The 13695-nt window shown below is 36.5% G+C and overlaps 1 non-coding gene across 1 annotated transcript; it reads left to right on the plus strand.

Moving 5' to 3' along the window:
* The first annotated feature begins 220 nt into the window (after positions 1–220).
* On the plus strand, positions 221–315 carry LOC141249571 (small nucleolar RNA Z103). The gene has a single exon (XR_012312256.1). It is a non-coding gene; the product is annotated as a small nucleolar RNA Z103 (small nucleolar RNA).
* The last annotated feature ends 13380 nt before the right edge of the window (positions 316–13695 follow it).

Consider the following 13695-nt stretch of genomic DNA (forward strand, 5'->3'; position numbering starts at 1 on the left):
TTTTATTATAAAAATATTTTCTTTTCGAATCACTCATCCTTATTATATATTCTATCTTTTCAATATAATTCAATTCTCTTATATCTTTTCTGTTTGGAGGTTATATGGTGATTTTTATTTTTATTTTCTTTGACCGAAATTGTTTTTGCTATATTAATTTTGTGTTTTTGCGATTGTTTTTCTTTTCTTCAGTTCACTATAGAATAAATTAATATAAGCAACGGATGTGGTCGTTTTTCCTGGATGATTGAAGTTGATTATACTATTCTATTTTTTACTATTCCATTCAGAATTCAAGCCAATATTTTGATCTCTTAATTAAAAAAAAAACATTGATACAAGGATTTCTTACTATTTTTGTAAATAACCTAGGAAATTATAAAATCCATAAAAATAAAAATCTTAATAAACTTATTATTATTTTTAATTAAGAAACCCTCTTCTATGTTTGATAAATTATATTCATTCCAATAATTTTCACCCACATATTAATATAATGAAGATATTTTGTTTATTTTTACATATTTTAGTTGCAACATTTGAACTTAATGTATCAAATAATACCGATTAAATCTTAAATCTTAGATATTGTTAAATGAATAGATGATTAGAGCTAATTCAATGATAGAATATTTCTATATAAGATATAACCATTATTATAATTCAACAAGATCTATCCGTTAGATCATAAAATTCACTCATTTGTTTAAGTGGTTTCATTTTGACCAAAATAAAAGATTAGGTTTTTCATTTGCAAGCTTCAAACCAATTTGTAAACTCTTTTTTTACTTCGAGCGAAATATTGTTATTTTTATGAAGTTATGTTAGTCAGAAAGTCGTTGATAATATGATTAGTTAATAATCAAGTGAGATTTGTACAAAATATATAATGATGTATTTTTTGGAACTATGAATTTCAAATCTAGGAAAACGTTAAGATTATCTATTACTAAATTGTTGAATCCTTAATTTCTTACAGACTAAAATTTGTTTATATTTCAAACTGAAAAATATGTTATAAATTATGTTGTTATTTACTATAATGATAATTATGCAATAGCCTTTTTAATTTTTAATTTATGCATCTATATTTATCATTTTCTATTCTAATTATCACCCTCGTGCATGACACGAGTCTTATACTAGTATCAAATCACTAAACCTGAGCTTTGAAGAACCACTTGACATCTATTCGTTGGTGCCACATCACCGATGTATTGAAAACCAATTAATTATATAAATAACTTTTTACTATAGTATTAATTTTATGTAAGATTTTATATTATTTTATTTTATGGTAAAATTATATCTCCTAGAATCTCTCTTATCTTATCATAGTATTATTAATTTATCTATATGATCTATTTTATATTATTTTACTATAAAAATATCTATCATAGAATATCTCTATCTCTATATTTCAAATTTAAATTCCAAAACTACTTATATTGAGGGAAGATTTTCAAAACTATTATTAAATTTTGGTAAAATAGTAGAATGGTGACGTCATTGATCTCCAACTTCTATGAATTTCTCAATGTAGATTGAATGATTTCACCATTAGATGACTTTGTTCTCCTCAAACAAAGAGTTCACTATATTTAATTATCTAAGTTTACTATAAGATAGTGTTTCAAATAATTTATGATAGGAAGACACTTTTTCCAGCAATAATATTGATATAAATTAATGGTTATTCCAATCTCTTAAGGTTGTATGATGTACCTTAAACTAAAAGTTATAATCATATTTAAAAATTAGAATACATGTTGAATTGTTTGTATTACAAATTAGGAGAAAACAAAAGTAAAGGATGCGAGGAGAAAATAAGAGAAAATTTGTTTAAATTGAACACATAAACGAGATACATGGACAATGTAAATTAATACTTCATTATATATTTAGATAAAAATATACTATGTATTTCCTTTCATGAAAATAAAAATAATGTACTATTTATTAAATTGTTCATTATATAAAACAAAATATATAATGAAATATGTTGAAAATATAATCATATATAATTGTAAAAAATAATTTTAATAAATTTCGTGCTTGGAACGGGCAATATACTAGTTTTTTGTTAATCCTAATTTTTGAATTTATTAAACAAAAATAATTTATTAGCTCCAAATCCTTAAGATATACTATTTCTTTTATTAATCCTAATATTTTAAATTTTTTTATTGATCTTAACAGAAAATATAATTTCACTTTGATTCTATTTTCTCGATTTGTTATTATGTTTTTATTTTGTTTTCCTATTTAATTAATAAATGCTATTTATTATTAATCCTAAAATTTGATTTTTTAATCCCAATTTTTTGAATACTTTTATTCAAAATATTATGTTTTTCATTGTAAAATGAGTTGCTCGGTGCGTTCATGCAAATTTCAATGTATAAAAACAAACAATTATTAACCAAATCAATTTAACCTACAACTAGATATTCATTGTAATCCAAATAAATAAAATAATATTATTCATAGACATGAAATAGTTATCTTAATACTATCTTGATCAATAATGTCTTTTGACTCAATTTTGATTGACCATATAGCATGTTCACCAGTACACCTGGTCAATGGGACGGGCAGGGCAGGTTCGACTTCGGGTTAAAATCGTGTTTTGGTTGAATATGTTGATAAATTTTCGGGTTGAGCAGGTTCAGGTTAAAATGAATTCCTTATTAAGAAAGTCATTTTTCTATTTACATACCCTTATTTATAATTCTATTGAATATTAAAATACACATTAATTGAATATATTAGAAGGATAATAAATAAATAAATAAATTAGTTAATGTGAACAATAAATATAATTTTTTTATGTATCTTAACCATCAATGAACTAAATGAACAATGTAAATTTATGTATAAATTGTATTTCAAAAACAATAATTTAATAAATTTCATCTACAAACCCAAATAACATAATAAATTTTTGAGATTCTCTTTTATAAATTCTTATATAAAATACTTAAAATCAATCCCGTGCATAGCACATGTACTATACTAGTTATCTAATATACTATAATCTTAGGGTATGCAAAAAACACTAAATGTGATCCTAATACACATTAATTATACCCTAATTGTATAAAAGGCCCACATCTAATACTCAATCTATAAAAAAAACTAATAATCAAAATCAAAATCAATAGCTTCTTATTTGTGTCATCCACCTAAGTCCAACAAAAAGAGTATGCCCAATGGATAATCCAATCATCAAAATATTTGAGTCTCAAATATTTGAAACGTCTAATTATTCGCAACTATATCATACAAGATATATATATTACTTAATCATCTGATATGAGAGTATATTATATAATATAAATAGATGTTCGTGTATACAATAAACAAATGATTATAATATTATAATTAGACCTATTTAAAATTATATAAATAAATTAAAATTAGACCTACATGAATATATTTATAGTATTAATATTAGACCTATTTAACATTGTATGAAATAAACTAGAATTACACTTATGTGAAACATAAATTAAAATCATCATATAAGATAAAATATTGACATATATAAGGCTCGTGCGAAACATGAACAACAAGATTCTAGTATATTAAAACGGAACATCAATGCTAACATGTAGGACCCGCTTTTATTGTGGAATCACCTCTAAAAAAAGCCCTCCATGAGCTCATGTGCAATTGCAAGCTCAGAATAATGGGGTAGAGCTCCTAGAATATAAAGAAACTCTATATTAAAGAGTTGAAGGAAGTAGTCATAACTCATCTAATTCAGTTCCTAAATACCTCAATTTCTTCGGAAGTATTGACACATATATGTGTGAGGGTCCGTTTGGTGGAGGATTTTATTATTTATAAAGACTTTATTTTAAATAAGTATTTATTTATTTTTATTTTTTTTGTACAAGCAAACCAAAGACCTAATCTATCATTAGGCCTCATCATCTGCAAAGACGATTGCATAGAACTCCCTAACTAACGGGGAAGAATGTCGAAGAGCTAGAAAATCTCTCCTCCTAGTATCCAAATCCTCAGCCGAAATGCTGCTAGCCATCTGAACTGCTCCATTGATAGCAGGGACATTGACTTGCTTGAATGCTAAGAGATCCGCTACCTTGTTAGCTTCTCTGAAGCAATGTTGGACAACAATCGAATTAAAACCTCCCCAAAGCTCCCGAATTTCCGAAATGATCATACTTATTTCCCAAGGAGTCTTCCACGAACTGTTGATACAATTGATAACCACCTGGTTGTCACCTTCGAGAACGATCTCCCTAAACCCCAAACCTAAGGCCGCCCGGACGGCCGCCAGCGCGGCCAAGGCTTCTGTTTGGAGGACCGACCTATTACTGAAATGTGTTTTATCAATAGCTGAAACCGCTCCTTCGTAATTCCTAGCTACATACGCTATTGCGCACTGACCATTATTTTTAACCGACCCATCAAAATTGAACTTTACCGAATTAATCGGTGGTCTAGACCAAGCCACCTTATCTCTCTTTCTTCTATTAGAATTTTTAGGGTGTTTGTTAACCGAATCATCCTTCCACAAATTGAATTGGTTAATAGTATTAGACAGGATTTTCTTAATTCTGAAATCTTTGTCAGTATTATCATTCCTAAAAAGAACATTATTTCTAATCTGCCAGATGTTCCACCAAATAAACATTCCAATATAGGGATCCCCTATAAGAATTAAAATAGTTCTCTAATGAGTTTTAAAATCGCCCTTATTAGTCAAGTTTATATTATAATTATAAATCTGATTAAGATTACTGAAAACCTGCTTTGTGAATTTACACTCGAAAAATAAGTGGTTCGTCGTTTCATCTACTTCATTACACAGACAACAAGTACTATACACTCTATGATAGTATCGATTTAGTCTGTCTGTTGTGGGCAAGGAATCCGAGCACGCTTTCCAAAGAAGATTTTCCACTTTCGGGGTGAGTTTTGCCTTCCAGCAAGGGAGGTGCCTAAAGGTTGCTTTATTCACCTTAGTCCTGCAAAGGTTAAAAGCAGATTTCGTAGTGAAACTACCATCATTAGAGAGGGACCAAATAAGTTTGTCCTGAGTATCCTTCGCTGGAAGATGAATCGAAGAGATTAAATCTACCGTTGCAAAGGGTAGGACTGACAATAATTTTTCCGTATTCCATTGGTGGTTGGGAGAAATAAAATCAACCACCGTGATCGAATGGCTACTATTCTGAACTTGGTTAGCAAGAGGGGTGTTGCCCACCCAAATGTCTAACCAAAAATTGGTAGATTTCCCATTACCAATCAGAGATCTAAGGCCCTTCTTAAATTCTGGAATAAGGGAAACTAATCTATTGAATTGCCACGAAGCTTTGCTTGATTTTTGTACATCCAGAATACTACAGTTATTTAAATCACAAGAGTTTCATTTGGAGGGCTTTGTTGTTTTCAAAAGAAAGTCTGAGACCAGTACCTCCTTCGCTTTTTGGTTTGCAAATTCTATCCCATCCAATTAGGGGATGGAAATTATTGTTAAAGTTATTCCTAAAAAACTTTTTATAAACATCATCAAGTTCCTTGTGTAAGGCCCACAACCTTAAAAAGGCTATCCCATGTCAACACGGAAACTTCCCAGGAGGTCACCCATCCCAGGACTGCTCCCGCCCCTAGCACGCTTAACTTTCCAGTTCTTATCCTCACTTGAACCATGAAAAGGGAAGAGCTCTTGTTAACATGAGTAGCAATCTAATCCTTATATGAATTACAAACACGGGGTATTACACCTTGCAAGTACCCGAAGGTACAAGAAAACATTGCATTAAGTAGTTTTAGCTTTACTGGTCAGGTTTGCTTGAATTAATGTCTTCCTACCAGCTTGCGAGAGCGAAGACGCTTTCCACTTTGAGAGTTGTTGTTTAACCGAATTAACAAAATCATCAAAGACACATTTTTTGATAGTCCCTTTTACCAAGGGGATTCCTAAGTATTTTTCCAATTTAGAAGTTATCTTTACATTGATTTCTGCTGCTAATTCTCTAGCATAACTTTTAGATACATTAGATGAGACTTGGAGCGAACTTTTGTCATAGTTAATAGAAAGGCCACTCTGTGTTGCAAAGTTATGGAAGAATTGTTTAATAAAACGAATGTTGTCTAGAGTTGCATTTGCCAAGATAATTGTATCGTCAGCAAAACTTAATAATGGATTACCGTACCATTATTTGTAAGCTTGATTCCAACCGGTTGATTTTGCACTTGTGCAAATGACTGCAAGGATCTGGACCAAAATTCCATAGCAATGATAAAGATAAAAGGTGAGATAGGGTCCCCTTGTCTAAGCCCACAAGAGGGACTAAATTCTTTTCCACGTTGATTATTAAGCAACGCCGAGATCTTTACTGTTTCCATACACTGCCTCATTAACTTAATCCATTTTTCACAAAACCCAAACTTCGCAAACATTTTATAAATAAAATTCCAATTGATTTTATCATAAGCTTTCTCCAAATCAATCTTAAGAGCCATCCATCCACTTTTCTTTCGTTTGTTAATAAGGAAGGAATGAAAGATTTCATGGGCTGCCAAAATGATGTCTTGGATAAGTCGTCCTTCAACAAAAGCACCTTGCAGAGGACCGATCAGCTTTGGTAAAATCTTCCTAAGTCTATTGGCCATTAATTTGGACAAAATTTTGTAAGAAGAATTACAAAGACCAATCAGACGGTAGTGATTGATATTAGTCGGGTTTTCCTTTTTTGGGATTAAAGAAATAAACGAATGATTCCAATCAGTTAAAAGATTTCCAGAATGAAAAAAAGCTTTGACTGTGTTAGTTGAGCTTTAATCGTCTTGTTAAAGCTTAATCTATTTCTCTTTGTTTTGATGATAACAAACTAATATGTTTATTCTCTTAGTGTTTTTAAGCCTTCCAGGTTATTGCTATATCTGTAAGGATGCGCTTAAGTCATTTAGATATGCGCTTGACTGGTCTCAGTTGCGCTTAACACCAAGCGGAGAAAATAAGTTTCACAACCGGTGTTTAATAAATCCATTCAAGATCAAGAAGTGAGAGTGATCGAGCTTCGAGGGCGTAGTGGACGCGCTTGAATGAAGAAGAAGAAGGTTGACCACGAGGTTCCACCATAGCTTAGGGTGTGCCAGAGCGCAGAAGAACAACGCCAACACGCTAAGAACGCTGGTAAGCGGGAGAGTGCAAGTTGCGTGCACAGGAAGGTGCGAGAAGAACTTGTTCACTCTTTGGGACGTGACTCCAGGGATCACCAGCGTGGAAGAAGGTTGTTAGAGCTAAAAGCACACGGATTGCTGATGTGGCGTGGATCAACAAATGAAGAACAAAACCAAATCACTCCAGGTTGTTGAATAATTCTGGTGAAGTGATCAAGGCACACGGATTGATGAGGTGGCATTGTGCTTAGTCTTTGTTTGTTACACGAATTAAGTTAGAGGTTTAGCTTAAGGTTTGTGTATAAATAGAGGATTGTTGCATTCTCTAAGCATTACAAACAGAGAGAATACAGAGAAGCTAGAGAGAGCTTAAGTGATATACTAGTTTGTAATCAGAGAGAGTGTTGAGAGTGCCTTCATTTGTTCTTTAGAGCTGAACTCAAGTATTGTAAAGAGAGAGTTTACGAGTGAGCTTCAAATTGTTGAAGCGAGAGATTGTAATCCTTTTTCTAATCAATACAGTGTAGTGGTGAGTTTTATCCCGAGTCAGCTAGTGACTTAGGGTTCTCACCATTTGGATATTCTTGTGTGTGTGCAAATATAAGTGCGCTTTAACAACTTAAAGCGGGCTCAATTGTCTGTCTGACCTCTTCCGCACTTAAGGACTTTAGTAAACTCATTACTAATAGTTCTACATAGGTCAAGCGCATCCCAAGTGTTGAAAGCGCAATTGAATACTTGTGAAGCGCATCTAAGGCTTAATGAACCTTAGTGACAGTGAACAATAGCTGATCAAATATGTGTTTTCTACAATTGGTATTAGAACTACAAGTTAGCTATTTGCACTAATCCTTTTACAGGTTCAAAGGATTCTCAAGATTCGAACAATGGATAGTTTCAACCTCGGCATTTCTCTCGCTAAGCCCCACGTCCTTGTTGAAGGCGAACTCGAATGGTGGCTCACAATGAATAAAAATTACATCCAGCAAACGGATTACCAGTGCTGGAAGATTATTGAAAAGGGCGATGAGAAGATCTCCGAAACTGATGACTCCAAATGAGAAGCTAAAGAGTACCAACTGATGGAGAAGAATGCTAAAGCGCGACAGCTCATCCTTAATGCACTTTCAAGGAAAGACATTGAAAAGGTAATGTCACTCCCCACTGCCCAAGCGATGTGGAAAGCTATCATAAACATGCACTCAGGTAGTGATGACATGAAGGACAATCGTATTTTTGAGCTTAACCGCGAATTTTGCTCCATTAGAATGGGGGAAAATGAGCTTGTTTCTGATTATCATTCTCGGTGTCAAATCCTCTATGACAAGATGCTTTCTGCTGGAATGGAGAAGAAAGCTTGGGAGTATTCTATGACGTTCATCCATGGGGTGAACTCCAAGTATGCACCTCTCAAGCAGATTCTTCTTCAATCCAAGGAAACTCGAGAATTGCCTGTCTCTGTTCTTGCAGGGAAATTCAAAGTTCAAGAAATCAAGAACAACAAAGAGAAGCACTCAGACCAAGAAACCAGAGGAATGGCGCTCAAGCTCTCACGCGTCCTCCAAAAGCTTGAAAATGGTGATGAAGGAGAAGACGACGATGATAGAGACGTCGCTATGATGACTAAAGTTGTAAAGAAATTCTTCAAGAAACAGGGTGGTTTCAAGAAGCGCGATCCTACCTCCAAGCAACGCGACGTCAGGGATTTCACTTGTTTCAACTGCAACAAGAAGGGACACCTTGCTAAAGTGTGTCCTCATTTAAATGTGAACCCAAGAGCAAGCTCCAGCGAAAAACAGCCTCCTCCTAAACAAGCATTTGTTTCACTCTGGGGTGAATCTGATGGAGATTCTGATGATGGAGCGCAAGCTGATGTCTGCTTGATGGCTGGTAGTATATTAGACTCAGACTCTGGCTCTGAGATTGAGGTAATTGATCTTAACTATGAAATCTTACCCAAGCGCAATCTTATAAATTTTTTAAAAGAATTAATGATTGATCATAAGTCACTAGCCGATGAAGCTAGGGGACTTCTGGATGAGCTTAATTGTTCTAAGGAAGAAGTAGTTGAGCTTTCCAAGCGCTTACATGACAACCCCACTCTCTTGACAAAATCCTGTGAGCGTTGTCATGAAAACGAGTTGGAAAGAAACTCTGTCTCAACCAAGGATGTAAAGCTCGATCAGATCATATCAAAACTTGACATTCTTATTAAGCTAGTGGAAGCAAAGTCTGTCCCTCAAACAGGCTTTGTGAAAGCTAGACCTGGATTGGGCTATGACCCCTAGGAATCTTCCTCTAACTCCAGTCCTCCTCAATCAAGTGATTTTTCTGCTAAAATCAAATCACTTGAACAAGACCTAACTGCCTACAAGAGTGAAAACTCTCATCTGAAGAGCAGAATAAAGGTACTTGAGGATCAACCTTTAGAAACCAAAGAGTGGTTTCATGGGGAAAAAGCGCATCATTTGTATAAAAAACAAGCGCATACCCCAACTCAGCCTCCAGTCTTACAAAAGAAAGAACCATTTAGACCAAAAAAAAGGCAAGTATGGTTATGTAAGAGGTAACCATTACTGTACCTTTTGTGGTCGAAATGGACATGACAGGCGTGAGTGCAAGGACTTGAAAGTCCTTAAGAATCAGCCCTATAAGCCAATGGCTAAATCCAAGGGCAAGCGTCAACGTTATCAACGTTCACTTGTTGACAACGGTTGTGCTTCAGTGCATAGAGGTGCGCTTCGGAAAGCGCGACCTCATATTGTGCTTGATATTAATGATCCTAGCTATTATGAGCCTGTGCATAAAACAAGCGAGTCAATAGCTATGGATAATGTTCCCACGAAGCTTGCGCTTCGTAGGGAACACAGAAATTGATCTTTTTCTTTGCAGAATGAAATGAAGAGTAGAAGATTCATGTTTAGCGGTCGTTTGTAACGAGCGATCCACTTCGGCTACTCTCATTTCAACATAAGGAAGGAGCGCAAGACTCCTTCAGGGAAAAAGGCAAGGAAAGATCACGGGACTTATCTAGTACATCATTCAAAGGCTTAATATCTCGATGTACACTTTCCACGTGATTATCTGAAGCGCAAGGGCATCAAGCTTATTCACGTATCTTCAGAAGGGCAATTGGCAGATATCTTCACCAAGGCGCTTAATCGTCAGGTATTCTTAAACCTCAGGGTTCAGCTTGGCCTTATACGACTCCATTAGCTTCGAGGCAATGGAACTGTAAGTATTCCTCTATTTGACTAGAATTAGTGAGCTTAGTATCAAGGTACGAACTATGGTCGCTTGCGCTTGATAGATTTGAGTCTTTCATGCTTTATAGTTGGTCATTGAAATGAATTAGTATTGAATTTGTCTGACTTGTTTAGCTCGATTTGATATAATCCTAGTCCATGCATGCTCTTCTTTGCCAAAACGTGACAATGGTGATCGTCTTCTACCCATATTACATGCCTAAGAAATGATCCATTGCATAGGTGTCCTTAGCCTGACTAGATGTAACGCTTCTCTCGTCCTTTATTGAGCTCTACATTAGAGAAGTATTCATTTGGCTACATAAAGCCCAATTACCATATTACATGTATATGCACATACTTCCACATCAACTTGAGTGATTGAATGCTCTAATGTCCCTTATATGAAATGTGCATCTTCCTATTCATGAATTGCTTTACATTGTGGTTTGAGAATTGAACTGGACATCACGCTCTTACATCTACTCATCTCAATCAGTGTTGTGCTTCTTCAGTATTATTCAGAGGTGGTTCTGCTTGCGCTTCATTCTCTAGCGCATTTCAGTGTTGAAGTCTGTCGCGCTTTGCAGCGCATCTGGGTGGATTTCCTTCCGAGTTGGGTTTGCTTAACTTTGAAGTAACGGCTATTTGTCAGATCAACTTGCCGCTTTTGTGATGTAACGGCTATTTTCTGGGTGCAACGGCTACTTTTATGACCGTTGAGGGCTACTAGCAGGCCTAGCGCAATTTTCCGGATGATTATTGGACCGTTGGAGCGGCTAACGGCTACTTTTCAGAGATTGCTTTTGATTGGAGCTTTGAAGCGGTTCAGATTTGATGGATACTCTATAAATACCAGGTATTCGACTAGCCTCATTTACCTTACCTTCTCCCATCTACCTCTTTCTCTTCTACTCCTCTCAATCTCCATTCTTTTACTCCCGGTTATTATGGATAAACTCGTCCTAAGTGAGCTTGACCCAGCTACACGTGCTAAGGTCGAATCCATTGTCAACGCCATGGCCAAAGCTTCCTCCTCTACACATACTGAGCCCTCTCCCACCGAACAACCCGTCTCCCATGAAGTAACCTCACCCACCAAAAGACCAGACTCCCCCACAAAAAAGCCTGACTCACCCTCTGATCATATTGAAGATCTTACCCTCACTGATGACCCTGAACCCACAGCTCACAACCCAGACAGCCCTAAAAAACCCCTCTTTTCCCATGATCCAAAGGTGGACTTAACCCAGTTTTCAGCTGATCTTGAGTTTGCTGGTTACGACCCAGCAAAGGAGCTCGGACGCGCTATGGCTGAGACATCTCACACCACTCCTGCGAAAGGTAAAAGCGTCCTTAGCATTGAGACTCCCTCACGGCCTGGCTCCAAGGTAAGGCCAAGAGCTCAATCCCTTACCTCCCCAAAGGAGCTCCTTGCCAGTATTCCATCAGACTCAGAGGATGACGAAGGGTTTCAGCTCATGCCTAGACCTGGTGTCGATTCGCCGCTTCCTCTTGCATCACAGCGTCCAGATCGACAGAGTGATGCGCTTCGCCGAAAAGGTAAGAAGCGCAAAGCAGCTCCTCCTCCTCCTCCTCCGTCAGAAGAGATAGAGTCCTCCGATGGCTTTGAGCATGACTCTCCTCCCCCTGAACAGAAAGCTACTGGCACTTCAACCCGGTCAAAGCGCACCAAGGTACTCGGGGTTAATGATTTCCTCCTATTCCTACAGGTGTTCAGAAGCGGTCTTTCTTGTTCCCGGAGATTGTCACTACCGATCTGTTATCTGGGCTTCAGGACTCCTCTCACGTATCGCGCTTCGCCACATGGTTAAGCTTTCAGGGTTGAGACACGCTCGAAACTGAGCCCGCTTGCTGCAATGACGCAATGGTATATCAGTTCTACGCCACCTTAGAGTATCAAGATCCAAATCCAGAATACAATCAGGTAGGGTTCACCTGGCGTGGTAACTCCAAAGAGTGCTTTCGAGTGAAGGACCTCGCCAAGGCCATTGGGTTAACTGAGCAGTCCAACGGCTTCGACGGGCTCTACAAGAAGAACTGGCCCGCAGGTGCGACCCAGCTCAAAAAGGTTGTGTTTGGTTCTAATGTTCCTAAAGGTGCGCTCACCGTTTACATGCTCCGACCAGCTAAGCGGCTTCTTCATCATTTCATCATACCAATATCATGCCTCGTGACTACGACCGTGAGAATGTTACAATTGCTGACTGCTGCATCATGGCTACCGTCATCTCCAACCAAGTGGTGAACACTGCTCAGATAATGATGAGCCATTTGGTGCTATGTCGATCTGCAACGTCTGGTCCTCTACCTTTCCCTCATCTGATCTGCAAGATGCTCCGAGATGACGGTTTGTATGATTTATCTCTCCCTGAATACGCCTGCTCTACATTTCTTACTACCGATGCTATTGTTGCCATCCTTCTACCTAAAACTGAAGAGAATCATCCTTCGAGCTCGCGCTCAGAGCTTAGTCCGCGCGCTCGAACCTCTTCCAGTTCTGCGGATTTGTCAGTGATAGTGGCGTCAATGGAAGCGCATCAGGAGAGGGTTGAGAAGCATCTCAGGGAAATGGTTGAGCTTATGTCTAAGATGGTGATGATGGTACAGGAGAAATTTGATTCTGAAAAAGGTGGTAGTGTGTAAGATGTGGTGATGGTTGCGCTTTTTAGCGCATTTGCTGATTTCTGTTTTCTCTTTCTGCTCTGCTTTATGCATTTTGTGAATTAGTCTTGTTAGGGTTCCGCTCCAACTTTTGTGGCAGTTCTTATAAGCTTAATGAAGTATGCTTCTGACTTTTATATCTCTGAGAGATTTACTAACTTGACTTTTCTTTGCTTAAGTTGCTCAGTGTCCTCTATCTAGCTTTGTTTGACTTCTTAGCTAGCAAGCTCACTCTACTATCTTTCTTACTGTATGACTATGCTTTGAATTTTTCGATGATGTCAAAAGGGGGAAGAACACAGGTACATCATTCTTTGATTAAGGGAGAAGTATGAGATTGTGCTTGAATTCAGGGGGAATTTGAAAACGGGTATGGTTAAGTACTTGGTAAGATACTTTGATCTGATTCCGAATCTGAATATTGATATTATTTCTCCATTTTAGTCACTTAAGAAAGTATTTATGAGCTTACCTGTTTACAGTTTGTCATCATCAAAAAGGGGGAAATTGTTAGTTGAGCTTTAATCGTCTTGTTAAAGCTTAATCTATTTCTCTTTGTTTTGATGATAACAAACTAATATGTTTAATCTCTTAGTGTTTTTAAGCC

This window comes from Phyllobates terribilis, unplaced genomic scaffold (assembly GCF_046119375.1).
Source record: "Phyllobates terribilis strain yellow unplaced genomic scaffold, ASM4611937v1 Scaffold_4767__1_contigs__length_57355, whole genome shotgun sequence".
NCBI classification, from domain to species: domain Eukaryota; kingdom Metazoa; phylum Chordata; class Amphibia; order Anura; family Dendrobatidae; genus Phyllobates; species Phyllobates terribilis.